The 18722-nt window shown below is 34.3% G+C and overlaps 1 protein-coding gene across 1 annotated transcript in view; it reads right to left on the bottom strand.

Moving 5' to 3' along the window:
* LOC148618931 (sodium/calcium exchanger 3-like) overlaps positions 1 to 2211 on the bottom strand; it is a 34287-nt gene extending 32076 nt beyond the window's left edge. Inside the window, exon 1 of the mRNA XM_088578310.1 lies at positions 2120 to 2211. The gene's annotated coding sequence lies outside the window, so the exon portion shown is untranslated. The remainder of the gene's footprint in view (positions 1 to 2119) is intronic.
* Positions 2212 to 18722: the final 16511 nt, after the last annotated feature.

Here is an 18722-nt window from a genome sequence, read left to right on the forward strand (position 1 = left end):
CGGAACACTGGATCACTCATGTAGTGGGTAGATAGTCTGAATTTCTGTATCTTACGCCAGGTTGCCTGTGTCAGGTGGTAGAAACAGCCTTGGTGCTCAACTTGACGACCGAATACTGCTGAAGTTGCTCTGAGTAGACCATCTTCAAAGTCGGTTACCACTTTGGTGATGTTGATCTGTAGACCCATGTTGTTGCACTTGTCGATGATTGCTTGGAAGTGTTCTTCATATGCTTGGCGTGACTTCTTCTGTAGTAGGCTGTAGACAACGGTGATGAAGGTGTTGCCGAATGGTATTCTAATGGTGAAGATCTGCTTAAATAACGGTGGTGCTGTGTCGAAGGTACCATCCATGTATAGTGTGTCTGCTGCTGCTAGATGTCTAAGGTTGTCATCTGTTGCAAAGGCAATTATTCTGGTTCTGGCTTCTGGACCATTGTCGTGGAGGAGGAAAGTCTGCGGGTTAGGAGGTAGTCTGCGATAAGATTGTTGTTTTAATTAGTACATGCAGGTCTGTCCAGATGTTCATGCATTTCCTTGGAAGCCATACATCTTTAAAACCACACATTGATTGGTCAAACAAAACTCACAACTTTCACTATGCACCCTCCTATCAAGCCATACAGATTTTGTAGCACATTCATTGGTCATAAAAAAACTACTGAAAATTTCACTTCTACAAATGTATATCCAACAAAAAAGAAAAAAAATAATACTTCAAAACAATCTTAATGCCTTTTTCATAAAAAATTAAATATTTGCCTGTAAACTTTAGCAAAACTCTTATTATTTTACCATAATTGAAAAAAAAACTATTTGAAAAAAAAATACAAAACTAAAAATTAATCCCCCAAAAAATTAAAAAAATATATTTCTATTTCATATTTGCCTTAAAAATTATCAACATTTTATGATTTGTGACTTTTTGTCCTCAATTTCCACTGTGACTTTTTATCCTGTGACTTTTCGTCCGTGACTTTTTGTCCGTGACTTTTTGTCCTGTGACTTTCCGTCCTACACTCTGTAAAAACATCACATCTCACTTCATTACTCCAAAGCGGACAGCCGCAGGGAATTAAACAAACTCAATCACAAAACGCTGACATCAATGACTGTCACAGTGACCTTAATACCAGTAGTGGTTCCGTGCAAAATATGGTTAATTTTATTTCACCATGTAAGTCCCCTGTAAAAACTACACAACAGGCAGCCAGAAATACATTAAAAGGCAGAAAGCTTATTACAAAAGATAGCACAAAAAACCAACATCTGACCACTGCAAACAGTTAATTACACAAATACTTGAAATAGACGATTCTGGTATAGACAAATCCCTTGTGCAAGTTTTAGTAACTTTTTTGCAAAACATGGGTGTCAAAATCCAGCTTCAGCAGTAACCACCTTTGTGCATGTTTTTTGTATTCTATTTTAACAAAGTATTTTTAATATAAATTTCTTAAATGATCAAAGGGTCTTCAATGGAATGTCCGCTCATTGTGGGCTAATTCTTCAATGGAATGTCCGCTCATTGTGGGCTAATTCTCTACAACTTATACATTATCTAGATACAAATGACAAACCCCATGTCATATGTATACAAGAAACCCATTTTGTTGATAAAAATGTATTGAATTACAAGGCTATCATCAACTTGTTATTAAAAACAGAGTTGCTACCAAAATAACTAAGAGTAAAATAAAACAAAAACGCGGCGAATCCATTGGTATTGCAGTTCACTGTCAAGATAAAATTATCAATATTATTAATATTTATAGAGCCCCAGGTCAAGATCTTAAATTAGAAGATTGTGCTAATGTTATTGATAAGGTTAAAGACAATATTGCCATTGTTGGAGAATTTAATTTCAAATCCTCGCTATGGCGGTCAACATCAACCGATAAAAATGGTAAAATTTTAGAACATTTTATTGAACATAATAATTTTATAGGGTTGAATGACGGTACAGGCACACACCGCTGCCATGATGGTTCACTTACACATTTATTTAAGCTTAACATCTCCTCTTTTGGCCAACAATTCATCTTTTTATGTGCATTCTGACTCCATAGGTTCAGATCATTTTCCTATTTTGACCACTTTATTTTAAAGTGGTAACTTACCAGATTCATCGAAGCAATCCAACATTATTCCTATTCCTAAGCCTAACAAAAATAAATCTGATCCAAAATCATACCGTCCTATTTCTTTAACTTCTAATCTTTGTAAACTTATGGAAGGTATGGTTAATGAAAGACTCAAATACCTTCTCGAAGAGAAAAATATAATTAAAGGTAAGCAAAGCGGCTTTAGGCAGGGTCGGTCTACTCTAGACCATTTGTTAACGCTTGAGAGTGATATAAAAAAATATTTTTGAGCAGTATTCCTAGACATTGAAAAAGCTTTTGACCTAGTTTGGAAACCAGGATTGTTACATAAATGCAAATCATATGGCATCAATGGGCATATGTTTAACTTCATAGCTGATTTTCTCCAAGATAGAAAAATTAAAGTAAAAGTTATTTAAGATGAATTAGATCAATTTGAGTTAGATAATGGTATTCATCAAGGTAGCGTTTCCCAATCTCAAAACTCACTTTATCATAATTTGCAGACATGTGCCATGTGGTTAAGGTGTTATGATCTTAAAGCTCTTACTAGAAAAATGCAGCTAATCCTTAACAGCATAAGTAAGTGATAAAAAAATGGGGCTTTAAAATATCCCAAAGCAAAATAGTGGGAATTATTTTTGGCCATAAAAAAGAGACCTCTGTCAGCTTATTTTTAGACAATAAACCAATCTCATTTCAAACACATGTAAAATTTTTAGGTCTCATTTTTGACAAACGTCTTACATGGAATAAGCATATGTAATATTTAGAAGAAAAATCAAAAAGCAATTCTGAACTTACTGACATATGTTAAAACAAATAACTTTGGCATGAGAACAGAGTCCTTACTATTGCTTTACCGGTATCTATTAAGGTCAATTTTAGACTACGGGTGTCAAGCATTTAATTCTGCCCTTCCAAATGTTAAAGAAAAACTAGACCGCATTCAATCTAGGGAACTTAAAATCGTTCGAGGGGTAATCAAATCAACACCTTTAGAAAAAGTTCCAGCAGAAGCAGGTGAACTCCTTTTACCGCTCAGAAGAGACCAACTGAGTCTTAAATATTATGCAAACAAAATTCTTCAAATCCAGCCAATAAGTTAACCGAACAATGCTCGGGATATACTAAAAGATATTCACATAAGTAAAAAAAAAATGACTGCTCATATGGTTTCAGAGTATGTCAAATTTCTTCAGAGAATGATTTAGACTCAATAGATATCGTTCAAAACAAACAACCAAAACATGCCCCCTGGATAATTGTTACGGCTAACATATCCGAGTGTATTAAAATAACTGCAATATCGATTGCGTAAAAATGGATAACTGATCAAAATTATCAAGACAAAAACATTGTCATCCTCACGAATTCTTTTAGCTTTCTTCAATCTATAAAAAATAATAAATCTAGTAGCCCAGACTTGTTAAATTCTATTTAGCTATACGCAAAATTTCTAAAACAGAGAAATATAAGTGTAATTATAGAATGGATTCCGGCACATGTCGGTATTCTGGGTAATAAAATTAAAGACAGATTGGCAAAACAAGTTCTACTATTGATGTCAAAATTTGGTTTAGTTCAAAAGAATTTATTTCTATTATTTCCAAAATCTTTAAACAAAAATGGCAGACAAGCTGGGAAAATTCGAATCACATTTGGCATAAACAGCTAAAACCTAATGTTAATGCAAAACCAGCATTTTAGTGGACTCAGACTGGGCACAACCATGCTACCAGGTCAAATATGCTAAAGATATATCGTCTTTATGCCAAAAATGTGGAGTTTCAGAGGACATTAAGCACGTCCTTATAGATCAAGTACGTTTGGAACTGAAAGAAAATATCCACAAATTGAGTCGCCACACTCTTTCGGAACTAAACCTTAACCCACCAAAATCAGTCCAGCAACAAGCCTCGTCAGCATTAGCGCAATATATTTCAGTCACTGGTTATCACAGTAAATATAGCATACTTTTGTTTAAATTACGTCAGTTATCTTTACATAACTTAAAGCCCTAAATATATGTATTTTTTTCTTTTAATTTCAAGTTGGATAATCCACACCCTATATGTCAAGTGTAGTTGCACTGATATCAGCCAAGCAGTTTCAGGTGGTCGTGCGACACACTTATAAATATGTAACGTCAATATCTAACACAATAATACTATAACCAACATATTCATACAGTACCATTTATCTTAAATAATATCATCTTTCATTTTTCAATTAAAAAACAAAATAATATATAAATTGAATTAAATAAAATTAATCACCTGATATGGGGTTCCACAATGCAATATATACACATAATCTCTCATTTTATTCATTTATTTTTTACTATTATTTTTTTTTACTTTTGTTAATCATGTACACATATGCTTATGAAATATATCTACCGCGCCGATAGCTCCAGCCGTTTGTGTTATAATGTCGCGCGTTCTTTTTTAAAAAAAAAAAAAAATACTCATAAAGCTAAACTCCCAAATAATAAAAAAAAAAATTTTTATTTTCCTTACTTCACTGTCTTTTATTTTACTACTTTGGCTTAAAAATATATTTTTATTTGCTTCTTTGGCTAAACTTTTAGCTGTTCTTAAGTCCACGTGTAAATTTTGGATTTACATTTACACTTGTAGAATTCTAAGTTGACCAATCTAACCAATGATAAACAATCCAGTTTCCAAACTTATTAAAAAAAAGTTAGTCAACCCATTCACCGGAAGCATGAGCTGGAACGGTCTCGTGTGGCGTTAGTAAAACTGCGTATTAATGTCGTGTGTTAGCACGGTAAAATCCGGGAACTACGCCCGGATAGACAAGGCAGTCTAAATTTACATGCACTTTTTGGCTCGGCATAAACTTTTCGGCATTCAAAAAAAACATACACCTTTGGTAACTTAAACTTTTTTTTTAACTTATCATCTCTCTTTTTTTTTTTTTTTAGTTGGTAAAAATACAATTTAAATAAATAGCAAAAGTATTTAAAGCCAACCAAATTAGGCCGTCCGTGCGAGACCCGACAGGGTAGTCAAGGACATTAAAAAACCCCTTAGTTAGTCGTTCGTGCGAGACTCGTAGTCAAGGATGTTAAAGACCCCTTTAGTCGTAAAAAGCTTGCTAATATATGAAATAGTGTAGATAAAATGTAAGTGTTTATATGAATCAGGCAAAATGGGAAAAATCAGAAACCATGCATGTCATAAACCCACCGATCTGAAAATGTAAAATCACTCAAGGATACTTTCTCTATTTTAAAAAGAGTTATCTGCCCTTGAATTTATTGTCAGTGCATTTGATCCAGTATGATGTGATGCAGTAAAATTGTACATGCTTCAGCAAAAATTAAAACTAAATAAAATTGCATTTTAGCTTTAGTAACTTGATAATGTCTTGACATATTTGTAAATTTAGCCAAAAGAAAGAAATATTTGTAATATTGAATAATACATAATCTGTGACAGGAGACTAAATAGGTTTGAATTCTTTGGTACTTGCTTAATTGTTTTGCAAATAATTTATGTAAATAACTGACACTTTATGGAGATGGGTAAAATGTATTTAATTGCTCTAGATAATAGTTTCCATTGTTTAAGGATAAATAAATTAAAACAGTATTAGACATGAAAGATAAAGTAAGTTTGAGTAAACGTAATCTTACACAACCAAACGTATCATATACTCAGGTGTTATGAATATTCATCTTTGGTCATTAAATAAAATTAAGAGATTTCATTGGTAAATAAAGACAGGTCCGACAGCACGTGATACTGGGTTTTTAAGGGAGCTCAACCCAGCCCTGGTATCACTGTGTACGTTCAGGACAAAAAAGAGTAAAAACTTAATATCTTTATTTACCAGGTACGTTAACAATTTAAATTTGATATTTATTTCTAACTTTTATAATTAGAATTTTAGAAGTAAAGTTTTTAGTTGAAGTTTTATTTAAAGCAACTATGTATATAATTAAATTCTTATTTATCAAAATAAATAAACGAAAAAGTATATTAATCAAATAAATAAAAGTATACATAGTATTAAGCTTAAATTATAATAAAAATATATTTTGATCACTGTGTACGTTCAGGACAATAAAGAGTAAAAACTTAATATCTTTATTTACCAGGCCAGCCTCGAAAGCATGCAGTGTCCGATGGGCTTCGGACACAAAACCAAACTACATGCATGCCAGACATAGCAAGAAAACACCACCACTCCACCAAGACTCTACCACGAGCGAATTCTCCCCAAACAACAAACAACAAAATATGTCACTCGAAAAGATAGAAATAGTTCATATTAACGTGTCGGACGGGGAGGCAGTCGACATCTGGAGGAGCCATGTCATGCCCTCGACCTCTCCGCACACAATTTCCAACATAACAATGATATGGAAAATTTGTCTGTTTTCCTTGATTCTGATGGTGCAAATAGTCAAATGATGGTATTTTCATACCATGTTTCAACCACTGCCTGATTCTTACAGGGACTGACACTTAATACACATTTGTGATAATTTTTAAATATAAAGGATAAGTGATAAGTAAAAAACTCCGAAATGCATAAAAATACAATTATTGGAAGTAATTTTGATTAATGTAGGTCACGGTTGATTTCCTTAATCAGTTAGATAGTACACTCAGTGAATACACTATTTGATAGATTATGTAAATAAACATGATTGATTGATTGATTGTTGGGATTTAACGTCCGAGCAGCAATATTTCAGCTATATTCAGACGATGAACATGAAGTAGATGATAAAATGAACATGAAATGATGATGAAATGAAAAAGGGATGGGACACAAGGATAATGGGGTCGACAAATTTTGATTGCCACTGGAAATAGGGAGTGGTGGGTAGGGTCGGGCAATTTAGCCTCCTGTGGCGGAGCCCTATGATTCCTACTCCAGGAGAATACCACTGTAGGGTTCTTTAACGTCCGAGGAACGTTGCATCTTTCCCAACACGGTGCACCACTATGGTTTGCGGTCAGGTTTTCCGTATTATAGTCTGACAACCCCAGCATGTAACACGAAAAGGTACCCCATTCCACCACCTGGGGAACACAACCCAGTTGCTCTGTGGGCAGAGCGCCCTAGCCCCCTGCTAGGGTTCTGAGCACTATTTAGTCGCCTTTTACGACAAGCTTAGCGGTGCTGCAGGCCTATTCTTTTAACACCCGGACCTGTACGGGGTTATACATAACTAGCCCTGGAATACAGCATTGAAAGCTGATGGAATAACCACCATGACTAAATGGCTAATAACCACAGTTTTTTAAACTTATCTTAATTAAAACAGTTAAATTCTTATTTTGCACTTAAACAGCGTTTGCCTTTGATATGATATTTGTTAATACATGTACTTGTTATAGGGTTCCATTGTTTGCACCTTAATTTTTTGTTTAGATTCTAGATAGACCACACAAGAAAAGTTGCACGTGAGATACACATTTATTTGTTTTGTTATTAAATAACTTAAATCAATTTGTAATCTAATGAGTAGAATTTTATATTTTCATAACTACGATCATAGTAAGAATAAAATATAAACACTTGTTAAAATGATTGATGATTGTTAGGGTTTAACACCCGAGCAGCAATATCTCAGATATACCCAGGCGATGAACATGAATTGGATGATAAAATGAATATGAAATGATCAAATGAAAAATGGAATGGGACACAAGGATAATAGGGTCGACACATTTTGATTGCCACTGGAAATAGGGAGAGGTGGGTAGGGTCGGGCAATTTAGCTTCCTGTGGCGGACCCCAATGGTTTCTACTCCGAGAGAATACCACATAAGGGTTCTTTAACGTGCGAGAAACGTTGCATCTTTCCCAACACGTTGCGCCACTATGGTTTGTGGTCAGGTTTTCCGTATTATGGCCTAACGACCCCAGCATGTAACATGCCAGGGGTACCCCATTCAACCACCTGTGACACACAACCAAGTTGCTCTGCGTGCCTATTCTTTTGACACCCGGACCGCACAGCGCCACAAGTTAAAAAGATGTGCAGAAGTGTTATCAATTAATTAAAAGGTAATTAAATATATTTGACATTAGAGTGTAACCCTTTATTTGTATAACATCATTTTAACACACAGATGTTTGTTGGACCTGATCGCTTACAGTGACATCTGTAATCAATAGAAAATAAATCTAAAAAAAAATATGTTCCTCATTTTGGTCCAAACTTTCATCATGAATTTGTTAATCTTAGAAATAATTCGTATAATTTAAGGTACAAATCCACGCACGGGAACAGCCTGGTATGGTAGGAGAAGTTTTGGGTATGAGATAGCAACTGATACCAAACGAGTCAAGGAGTTTATCAACTTTCGGACATTTTAAAAAATTTCTTATCTACTTGGTGTTTTTCTGAAAAGTGCTCTTGCGGTGCCTGTCAATACTTTTTAGTGCTTGCTGCCTCTTGACCTTTCTCTCAAACCTGATTTTATGATGCTTTTCATTTTGTTTTACTGTCTTTTTATATGTTAATGCTTTTGTTTATGTGCTGCTTTCGTTTTTATCCTTGTCACGGTTGCTTTTATATAATTGTTTGTGTTTGATGTACTTTTATGTGTGACCGATAGTGCTTTTGTGTGTGTCTTTTATATGCATCTGTTCGTTTTTGTTTAATAATATCAATTGTCGGTTATAAACTTATACAGAGCTCATTTTACCTATGTTACTTTGTATTTAGTTGATGCCGTCTCTAAATTAAAATTACTTACTTACTTATTCTGTTAATCATACCACGAACAAAAATTCCATGAACAATTCTGTTCATTAAAAAATAACACAAATCTCTTTAATATCAATGCTCGGTTAGCTTTGACTGTACAGATCAAAGGAATATTTTACTGCTATTATGGTTTTTAAGTACCGTTCAAGTTTCATTTTCCTTACGGGAAGTTCCGATGTTGAACGAATTCAAATACGAAGACCTATCTGCACTTTCTTGTTTACATCAAGGATCACGAAACGGTGTATTTGAATGAAAAATCTTCGTGTGGTGCTTTTTTTATCACATTTTTCTTCATGTAGAAATATATATTTGTCATTTTTCACAATCTTTGAAGTTGTTGTGAATTGGCCCTCCCCGTGGAATTTCATAAATATCCCGTTGAGTAATAATAAATGAATGACAGAATAAATGAATGAAAGAATAAATGAATGAATGAATGAATGACCTATAATTTTCATAGTCACGGTGTGTTACTATGAATTTCCCATGCAAGTTCTATGGGTGATATTTGAATCCTCTCAAAAGTTATTTTATTATCCCTAATAATTTGATAGGTTTGGGCACAGAAGTTTATCAATAATGAATAAACAAATTAAGAAATAGTGGAACTTACCCATTAAGAAACAGTTTTAACTTTCCACCAGTGGATATGCAACCAACGTTCTATAAGACATAAAACAAACTTCCTTCAACTGGCACCACATATAGTATTCCTAACTAAATGGATTAATGAATGATTAAACATGATTGACATGCTAATCCTGGATTATTCTTAAAAAAAAAACCTGAACAAAAAACCCTAATTACGATTATAAATAATTACCAATGTTAAAGTGTCGTAATCAACCTCGCACAATTTAATTACTTTTCAAGGTCAAACAGGCTACACGTTATAGGCGAAATTCATCGTTTAAAGGGTTTAAGTCCATGGTCACTTATATGGAAAGAGCAAAAATTATATACACCATTTGAATGTTTACCAGCTCTGGTTTTTCAGTTTTACTCTGGGTTCAGCGTGCTATTAAGAAATATTGACCATATCTCTTTTAAGTGTTCCATAAGACTTGATTCTGCATGTGCTGAGCTGATCTAATTGTTTTATTACACTTTTCAGTGGAAATTTGAAAAAAAACTCAACTTATTCAGGCTATTAATAGTTGACCAATTAATAGTGACGTCAATCGTGTAATCAAAACGCCAAGCGTGCAACCCCCCCCCCCAAAAAAAAAAAAAAAAAAAAAAAAACCGGGTGTGTCGGAAAAAAATGGAAGCTTCAAATTAAAAAAATGTAAGACACTTTCAAACTTCCTGTGTTTTCATTCGAAAACATTTCAACTATGGTTAAAGGCAACAACAAAGGAGAAACGGACTATGGTACAGACAGAAGTGAGACGAGCAAAATGCGATAAAAGAAAAGCAAATGCTGTAGAATTGAGCAATCAATAGGTGTGGATGAAGTGAAAACTGCCAGCGAAACATATTACACGAAAAGGCTATGAAGAATGGAACCATACAGGTTCTCTTTCATGCTGCGATCAGTATATGACAAACTTCCCCCACCGAGAAATCTATGCCAACGGAAGAATCAGTCTGCAAGTTCGGTGGCGAGAGGGAAAACATAGTGGATACACTTTCAGGTTTCAAGGATGCACTGGCTTGCAGGGATGGTACATTGTACAGATGGCGGCAAACTGTTTACTAGCAAATTGCTTGAGATTCTTGAAAAGAAATAGATCAACAGTGAAGCGGACAAGATAAGTTCAGTTTGTCAGAGAAGGAGTGCATACAACAAAATTCAAGCAGAAAAGCATCCTGGACCAGGGCAGAGTATGGAACATCGAGGCGGATATCAACAAGTAGCTGGTAATTCCATATGTAGTCCCGACAACACCATACGCTCTGAGATAGCAATTTGTTCTTTACAGTAGTTTATATGTTACCAGTAATAGTAGTTGAATTGGCACTCCCTTGAGAAGAGAGAGATGTAATGTTAGGAGGCGTACCAACGGAAGGGTCAGACGTATGCAGATCTCATGACAACATGCAGAGAAAGGGGTTGGCGGGCATAGATGTTTCCAGTGAAAGTAGGCTACAGGGGATTTCCTGCCCAGTCAGTATGGAAAATGTTCTAGGCTGGTAAAGCACTCAAGACAGCAGTCAGGCAGCTAGCAAAGGCAGCAGAAAGTTTATTATGCTGGTTATGGCAACGCAGAGAAGATCCAAGCTGGAAGCCGGTAGCAAATGAGCAGGGATTGGCTACCTCTACTGACCTACCAACTGGAGGATGTGATGGTTGAGGGACGAAACATCCAGTGAAGATTGAAATCATCTGAAAACATCATGATACCGGCTATGAAACTTGAGCAGAAGAGTGACGGAAGGTGGTTAAGCAGTCAACAATGCTATGACAGTTTTGGCAGAAAAAAAACATTATCTGTAAATTTTGATCGTATATCATTCGCTTTATAGTGAAGCAGGGGTGACCATCTTAAAGTGTTGATACAAACAGTCATTCAGATCAGTGAAAGCGATATTAAATAATATCAGGCAGAAATTAATCTTCAGCCATTAGGGTTTTAATGTGGCGTCACATCCATATACATTTCCCTACATAACAAAACCAGAATATTTATATCATGTAGGCTAGCGATTTATCCAGAAATTACACAATTGTCATGGGGAATATGACTGCATAATTAGAAAGAAAAAGTTGGGACGCTTTACTTCCAGTACAGTTTTCATGATAATATGTTATATATAGTTAAGATAAATATTAAAAACAGAAAATAAGTGTGGCTTATCTGAACGAATGAAACAGGAGAAGATAGCAACAAACAGTGCTTCCTAGCATTTATTTATAAATACCTTTTAAGATCAGCTCAAATATAGCCTTAAATGTCAAAGTCAAGGAAAATCAGTTTGTATATCAATTTACGGTCTTCAAAATAATTTAATTTACAATGAAAGCAAAAGTAATCTTAAACTTCTCTTCTTTGACGTCATTAATTTGTTCACGGTCAATGTTACAAAACTTAAGTTGGATTTGGTTCAGGAATTTGTGTTACTTATACGGTATTATATGACAGCGCTACAAATACTTTTCTCACGGCTTTTCAAAAGAACACGCTACTGGGTACATTTTATTACTTCTTGACTTTAACAATAAAATGGTGTGGTATCTGACAATTCCAGCATAGAAAGGCACTCACATAATCGTGTGATCACACATACACCATGTTGAATTATGGGGTCACCTGACCGTGATTTTCGGACTTACATCAATTTGACAGCGTTCATCCCTCGCAACAAAGTTGAAATCAGAAAAAAAAACACGAGCGTAAAGCAGAGAGGCAAAATAAACCGAAATAATGATAAGATTAAGACAAAGCAATAACAATAAAAGTAAAAAAGGGGTATTAATGCATATGAGATATAGAAAAGAAAACAAAACTTGGAACACCAAAAAGAAAACAGACAAAGAACACGTCGCATAACACTTAGAAGCAACCACATAGCACGAACCCTACTAAACAGAGATGCCGTGGGAAAACCGCATATATCTTAATCTATGGGCAACACGATCTTGTTCTAGTAGCTATTTGTCTAAATATCAGGATTTCATTTTATATGCATAGTAAACAAGAAGGTGCACTCAGTACTTTGCTTTATATATGTGTTATTTCACGGTCGAAGATTTAGACAACAAAAAAGTTATAAATATATATATATATATAAACTAGTATACAAATGATCGAAAGCTCCATTTACATGGACAAATTATATATATATGTGATAAATTACACATTTGCAAATTCACACACGTGTGTAAAAGCAAAATTGCTAAGCATTTATACGAGTTTTTGGAGAGTGTGTATTTTTTTTTTTATTTTTAATCAAGCAGTCAGTCAATGAGTAATCAAGGGAACCAATATTCTAGTAGAAATCAAAAGAATGTAACCCAGAGACAAAGACTAGACATGGAAAATAGACAAACACTACAGAGAACATAAAATAACCAAAATAATACATATAAAGTAACAACTCGGTGTCCACTAAACACTGGGAGCAAAATATTCTGTTTCATGTTGACAGATCTTAACAATGGATGGAAATCTTGCCTTTAAAAGACAACAAAGTAGATCTATTTTCTAGAACTTTTTAGTGGTAATTACCATAGATTAAAGGTTAAAGTCGGAAGAGATTGACGTTGGATTTTGACAGTTCATCTGTTTGGTGGTAGAAACACCAGTGGCTTTATTCCAAATATCCTCTAAAAAGATGTTTGCAATGTCAAAGGAAAATCTAATTGAAAGGTCTAGTTTGCATGTATGGTGATTGTCGCCTGTGTGATATTACACAACATCCGAACGATGTGTTAACCAGAAGCATTTAAATTGACGATAATAAAATTGCATTGCATGAAGGAAATGATGCAGTGGTGGAGAAAACCACACGGGATGGCCTTCGCCCTCAGTCTATGAAAATAAACTTATGTAACTGCTTTAATATTTTTGTAATCTTATGAACTAGATGTTTTGTTCAAGAATGGCTAGCCTGTTGATTATGTGTGTTTTTAATTCTTTCCATGTTATGTTTATGGTATATCTGAACTGATATATTTGTAATTTCTGGGGCAAATCGAAGACAGACTCTGGGTATGGAAAACATTCATGAACATATGAGCCTTAATGTGTCAACTTTCATTTAGTTTTCAGTCCATTTGCTTCACGACCATTCCTATTTGTTTGTAATAAAATTTACTCCAGTATATGTCTCTCTGCATGTAACATAACAATTGTCTGTCTGTCCGCCATTCTTATGTTAAACTATATGGTTTCATGTCTGGCAATGCATGACTGCTTACAATAAAATTGAAAATGGGGGAAATATTAAAATAAATTTCAAACCCTTTAAAAGCATATACATGTAGATTTGTTCAAATAACTTCTTTAGAAGGACTCAGATAGCACTATTAACCCCATTAAGTATTAACCCTATTTGTTTCAGTGGACGATGAAGTTAAATCAAACCAGTATTTATACTTATTACATTTACATGCGCAAAAATTATTTCATGGTCTAGAGCATGCTTGCATTTATTTATTTAAATCTGGTCCTGAGGTGATGTATATTTAAATACGGTTTAAATTTACGTTCGTATGTATTTGCATTTACATGCAGTAGTTACACATCCATGTATATAAACACATGTGTGTAAAAATACATACGTATGTATCATTGTACATGTAAAAGGGTTTTAGTCATTATAGAAGTTTTTGTAAACATTCTAGTAGATAAATTAAAAACCATTCTGTTTCGTGGACATAGCATACCTCCCGTGATGGCGATAAAATAATTGAAATGAAGACTAAATGTAATATCATGATCGAAAATTTATTTATAAGTTAATAATTACACAAGAAAGTTTAGAAATTTGGACGAACCCTGAACATGCATACACATAAAATAGTACAATGGTAATAAAATTGCATTTGTTGGATATCTAGCTATGAGTATGAATATTTTTGACATATTATGATGATAAATCAAATGTGAATTCAACTTACATATTGGTAAACGTAGCTTTAAGCTGTTATGATAGAAGAGCTTTAAGCTGTTATGATAGAAGCGATAGTCGATGCTGATGACAACTTTGTATTAATAGTGTCACAAATGAAGGTTTTGTTATATGTTTATTTTCTTCTCTTGAGAGGGTTTGTTATTTAGTTGATTTCAAAACTATGTACAAAGGGATGGGAAATAATATAAAATTTTTTGGTAATGAAAAAATAAGGTTGCTTAGTGGAAGACTGAGTCCTCATAACAGTAATCAACTTGAATTTTACCTATGACCTAAGAAGTACCGAGAGCCTGATTTCAGACTGATATGTAGTTAACTTATAGTACTGATCATGAGTAAAGGATCTTTACCAGTTTCATATTTTTAACAAAAATGAAATGTCCATAGCTCACATCGTAAAATTGTGAAAATCTATGACGAAATGTAAGACTGTTAAAGGCATAAAATATCACTATATTCAACTTCGTTTCCATATAGGCTGCACATCATGACCTGCCTCAGATTGTCTGCAAATATATATATATATATATATATATATATATATATACAACGTCTCAGAATGTGACGATTCTATTTGCTACACTGCTCCATCGGGTCAAATTGATACAGGAAAGATATATAAACGTATAGAAGGGTCTGAAAAATTCCCAACGATGTTAGAACTGTCAAATTTGCGATGCAAATTTTTTTCTATGGCAACACCGCCTGCACAAAGTCCAGCGCCCTAGACCACTCGGCCAGCTAGGCTACATAAAATATAGCTTTCGCTGGCCGGGTCATTCCTCCTCGTAGGATTAATCTAGGCCTGTAACTTAGTACACGATGTATGGTGTTGACAGTTCTAACATCGTTGGGAATTTTTCAGATCTTTCTATATATATATGTATGCATTTGTGATCAATTTCCTTTGTATATACACTAATGAATAAGTCATAATTTGAGGATTTTTCACAGCTGTACAAGTGATATTGTATTTATATTGGATTGAAAAATCAATGATCTCAAAGCAAGTATATATATATATATTTCAGAAGCAATCTAGTGTTGAAATATTTTCCTACTGCTTGTTCGAGTTTTTAAAAATGAACAAAGAAGTATACTACCATTCCTGTAAAACCCATGGTAACCAGATGCTTATATACACATTAATGATTTGGGAGAGGTTTCTGGTACAGCTATACAATGTATTTAATTCATTACTCAAACAGGAGCCATTGATATAAACAGTGCTTACAGAACAGTACATTTTAATTGTTTTACATTAATATGTTCGCAGGAAACTTTAATGAAAACGTTTTTAATATCAATAAATACATATAGTTAGTAGATGAAAGGTTTCAAAATTTTTGGTGGTACTGTAGGCAAATAGACGTCGTGAATATGCTTGAAAGGAAATAAATGCATAATGTTTCATACTCCTAATACATATGTAGTGTTAGCATGAACATCAAGTGCGTTGTAGAGGGACTCTAATCATCGTTATTTTGAAAAAAGGGCCGATGTCGTTAAACTGACTTGTACTATCACTTTTCTTGTCAAATTTCTTGACAAAGTCAATACAACAACGGAAAAAATCTACACTCAATTTCTACGTGTCCTCACAGAGTTGAAATAGATATTTCCCTGAAAGAATTCCAGAATACGGGTACTTTTGTCGCCATGTCCCTAACTAATTTGTCTCCACGTCCCGGGCTAATTTATCTCCATGTCCCTGACTAATATTCTTTCTTAAGTTTCTGTATATGTAGTTGTTTTTTATTTGTTCTGTTTTTGTTTTATGTTTATGCCTGTTTATGTTTTTGCTGTTGTTTAAATTCCTTTCTTTCAGTTTGTCCAAGTATGTCTTCATTAACCGTAATTTTTACCGATTTGGATATATCTGTCGATGATTTTGTATTTGATTAAAACATTTTTAAATTGGTGAATGACCTTTAAAATATGATAACATATGAGAAAAATGGCAGATGTCAGTCGGAGAACACTAAGTAACTATTCGCTTAAACGATTTTTAGTAATTATCTCAACATTAGGCACGGCATTAGCAGAAGAATCCAATAAGAAATTCAGGAGTGATTTTGATATCATTCTCTATCTAAATATGTAAAAAAACAACACCAAAATACAACCAGGTTTCATTTAATGGGACTTAGGATGAACAAATGACCGAAGCAATAATGCAACAATTAATACGCTAGAGGTGGGTCCAGAAAATTTGAAAATGGAGTACCAGAGAGGTTCTAAGAAAAAGGGGGTTCCAGTCTATTAAAATTTGGCTTGAAACGAATCACTTTTTTTTCAACCAAAGAGACCCCAATGGTTCCGACGCTGTATTTCTTGCACACGAACTTTTTTCGTTACATTAAACTGGATGTCTGATGAATGATGATAAAGATGATGAAGTAATTTAGGCGTTTTTTTTGTTTGTGATTTTTTATTTTGTTTTATTTAGTTTCTTGTTTTATGGATGTGTGTTTTATTGTTGTTTTTTTTATTTGTTGTTACATATTTAATCGTTTTATGAAAAAGAGATTTCAATGTTTTTTTTACCAAACGTCATGATACAAGGTTAGGTTTGCGTTAGGTTTTACGGTTTCCACGCCGGTGTTCGGAAATTTACGATAATTTCATGAGAAAAAGCGTATAGCGTAAGCAAATTACTCTGATATGAATGACCGTTCAGTTGATCTATTTAGCCATATGAGGATTCGGTTCTAAACATTACCAACCTTTAAGTGGTTGTTGGTACATGTATGCAGATGTAAAAGCGTACCGTTTGCTCCATCATTCGTAGAATCAAATATAAATAAGCGATTTTTTTTGTCTGATTGATTGCCTTTCACCGGAAAACAGTGTGTCAGAAAAAACCCCAATTGCATATGGGACATTCCTTTTCACTCACATGACCTTTCTCTGATACGGACGCTTAACTTACTGAGTGTCTGTATTTATGGAATTTTCATATCACAACTCATACGTTATGCCAGAGCTTACAGTAACTATGTAGAATTTTTGTATCGCACTAGACTTCTTACAAATAGGCTTCTGGAACAGGGTTATGTTGGTACAAGGTAGAAGTCATCACTACAGAAGTTTTATGGTCATCATGAACTCGTTAGCCATTATAATGTATCCATCTGCGCGATGAAAACTGATTTGTTTTTCTTCGTGTCATAGTCTTCCTTTCCTCTTTCCTCTACCCCGGACTTGACTTTTTATGAGCAGTTGGGAGGGTGTTTCTAGAAAAGAAGAGGGCGCTTACCCTACCGGTGCACCTGGTCCATGCTCCCAGTTTTTAGTGAAGTCCGAGTTGCCCATTTACTTTTGTTACTTTATCTCTATACAGATTTGTTGCTATCATTTTGGATATTGGTTTCCACAGACTCTTTAAACCAGTTTTTGTCAAAAGACAAGATGAAGAAAAATGATCATTTTTCCACTACCTTTGTCAACAAAGGTATAGATACAATTAATTTGACTAACATCCTCCATCACAAAAAGGTACCCAGCAAAAATCCCCCATATTTCCAGAACAAATTAATACCAATTATTTCATATTCCTATACTTGATCCATTGCATCAAAAATTTTCAATTATAAAAGGCTATTGCTGAACCTCAAGATTGAGGACTTCAAAGCTAAACCACCTGACTGTCCTTGCAAAAACTCTACATTTAAATATGGTCCTTCCGGTCACGTCGTTACGGGAGATTTAACAGTCATTGAAAACGAATCTCTGCGTAATATCCTTTCTAAAGGTCCCAAGTACCGCGAACCACGCTCCATAAATTGAAATTATAACTTTAAAGTTCTTATGGATGCGGTGGAGGACTACACAAGAAAATGGATCAAACGAGGACAAGAAGACATTGATTCTCAAATGTAGCAAAAACATTGTCTACTATATATGACAGATATGTTGTCGATCCAGCAGACAAAGCCCAAAACAACATTGTTTTTGTCTGCAAAACATATTACGTCCAGTTTATTATCAGAGGTAGACTTAGAAAATAATAGCAGTGATAAGACCTACTTCGCATCTACCCAAAAGAACCTGAGATAAAGGATATTATAGACACTGTAAAGTCAGCCTCGTATGTTGACCTACACTTAGAGATCGATGCTAATCGAAAACTACTAACCAAACTTTACGACAAACGTGATGACTTTTCATTCAGTATTGTCCTTTCCTTTCATCTGTGGCAACATGCCTTCAGCACATACTTATGGAGTTTTCATATCACAACTCACACGTTATACCAGAGCTTGCCGTAACTAC

The sequence above is a fragment of the Perna viridis genome, chromosome 4 (assembly GCF_037379345.1).
Source record: "Perna viridis isolate PV_CMFRI_1.1 ecotype Kerala chromosome 4, ASM3737934v1, whole genome shotgun sequence".
In the NCBI taxonomy this organism is placed as follows: Eukaryota; Metazoa; Mollusca; class Bivalvia; order Mytilida; family Mytilidae; genus Perna; species Perna viridis.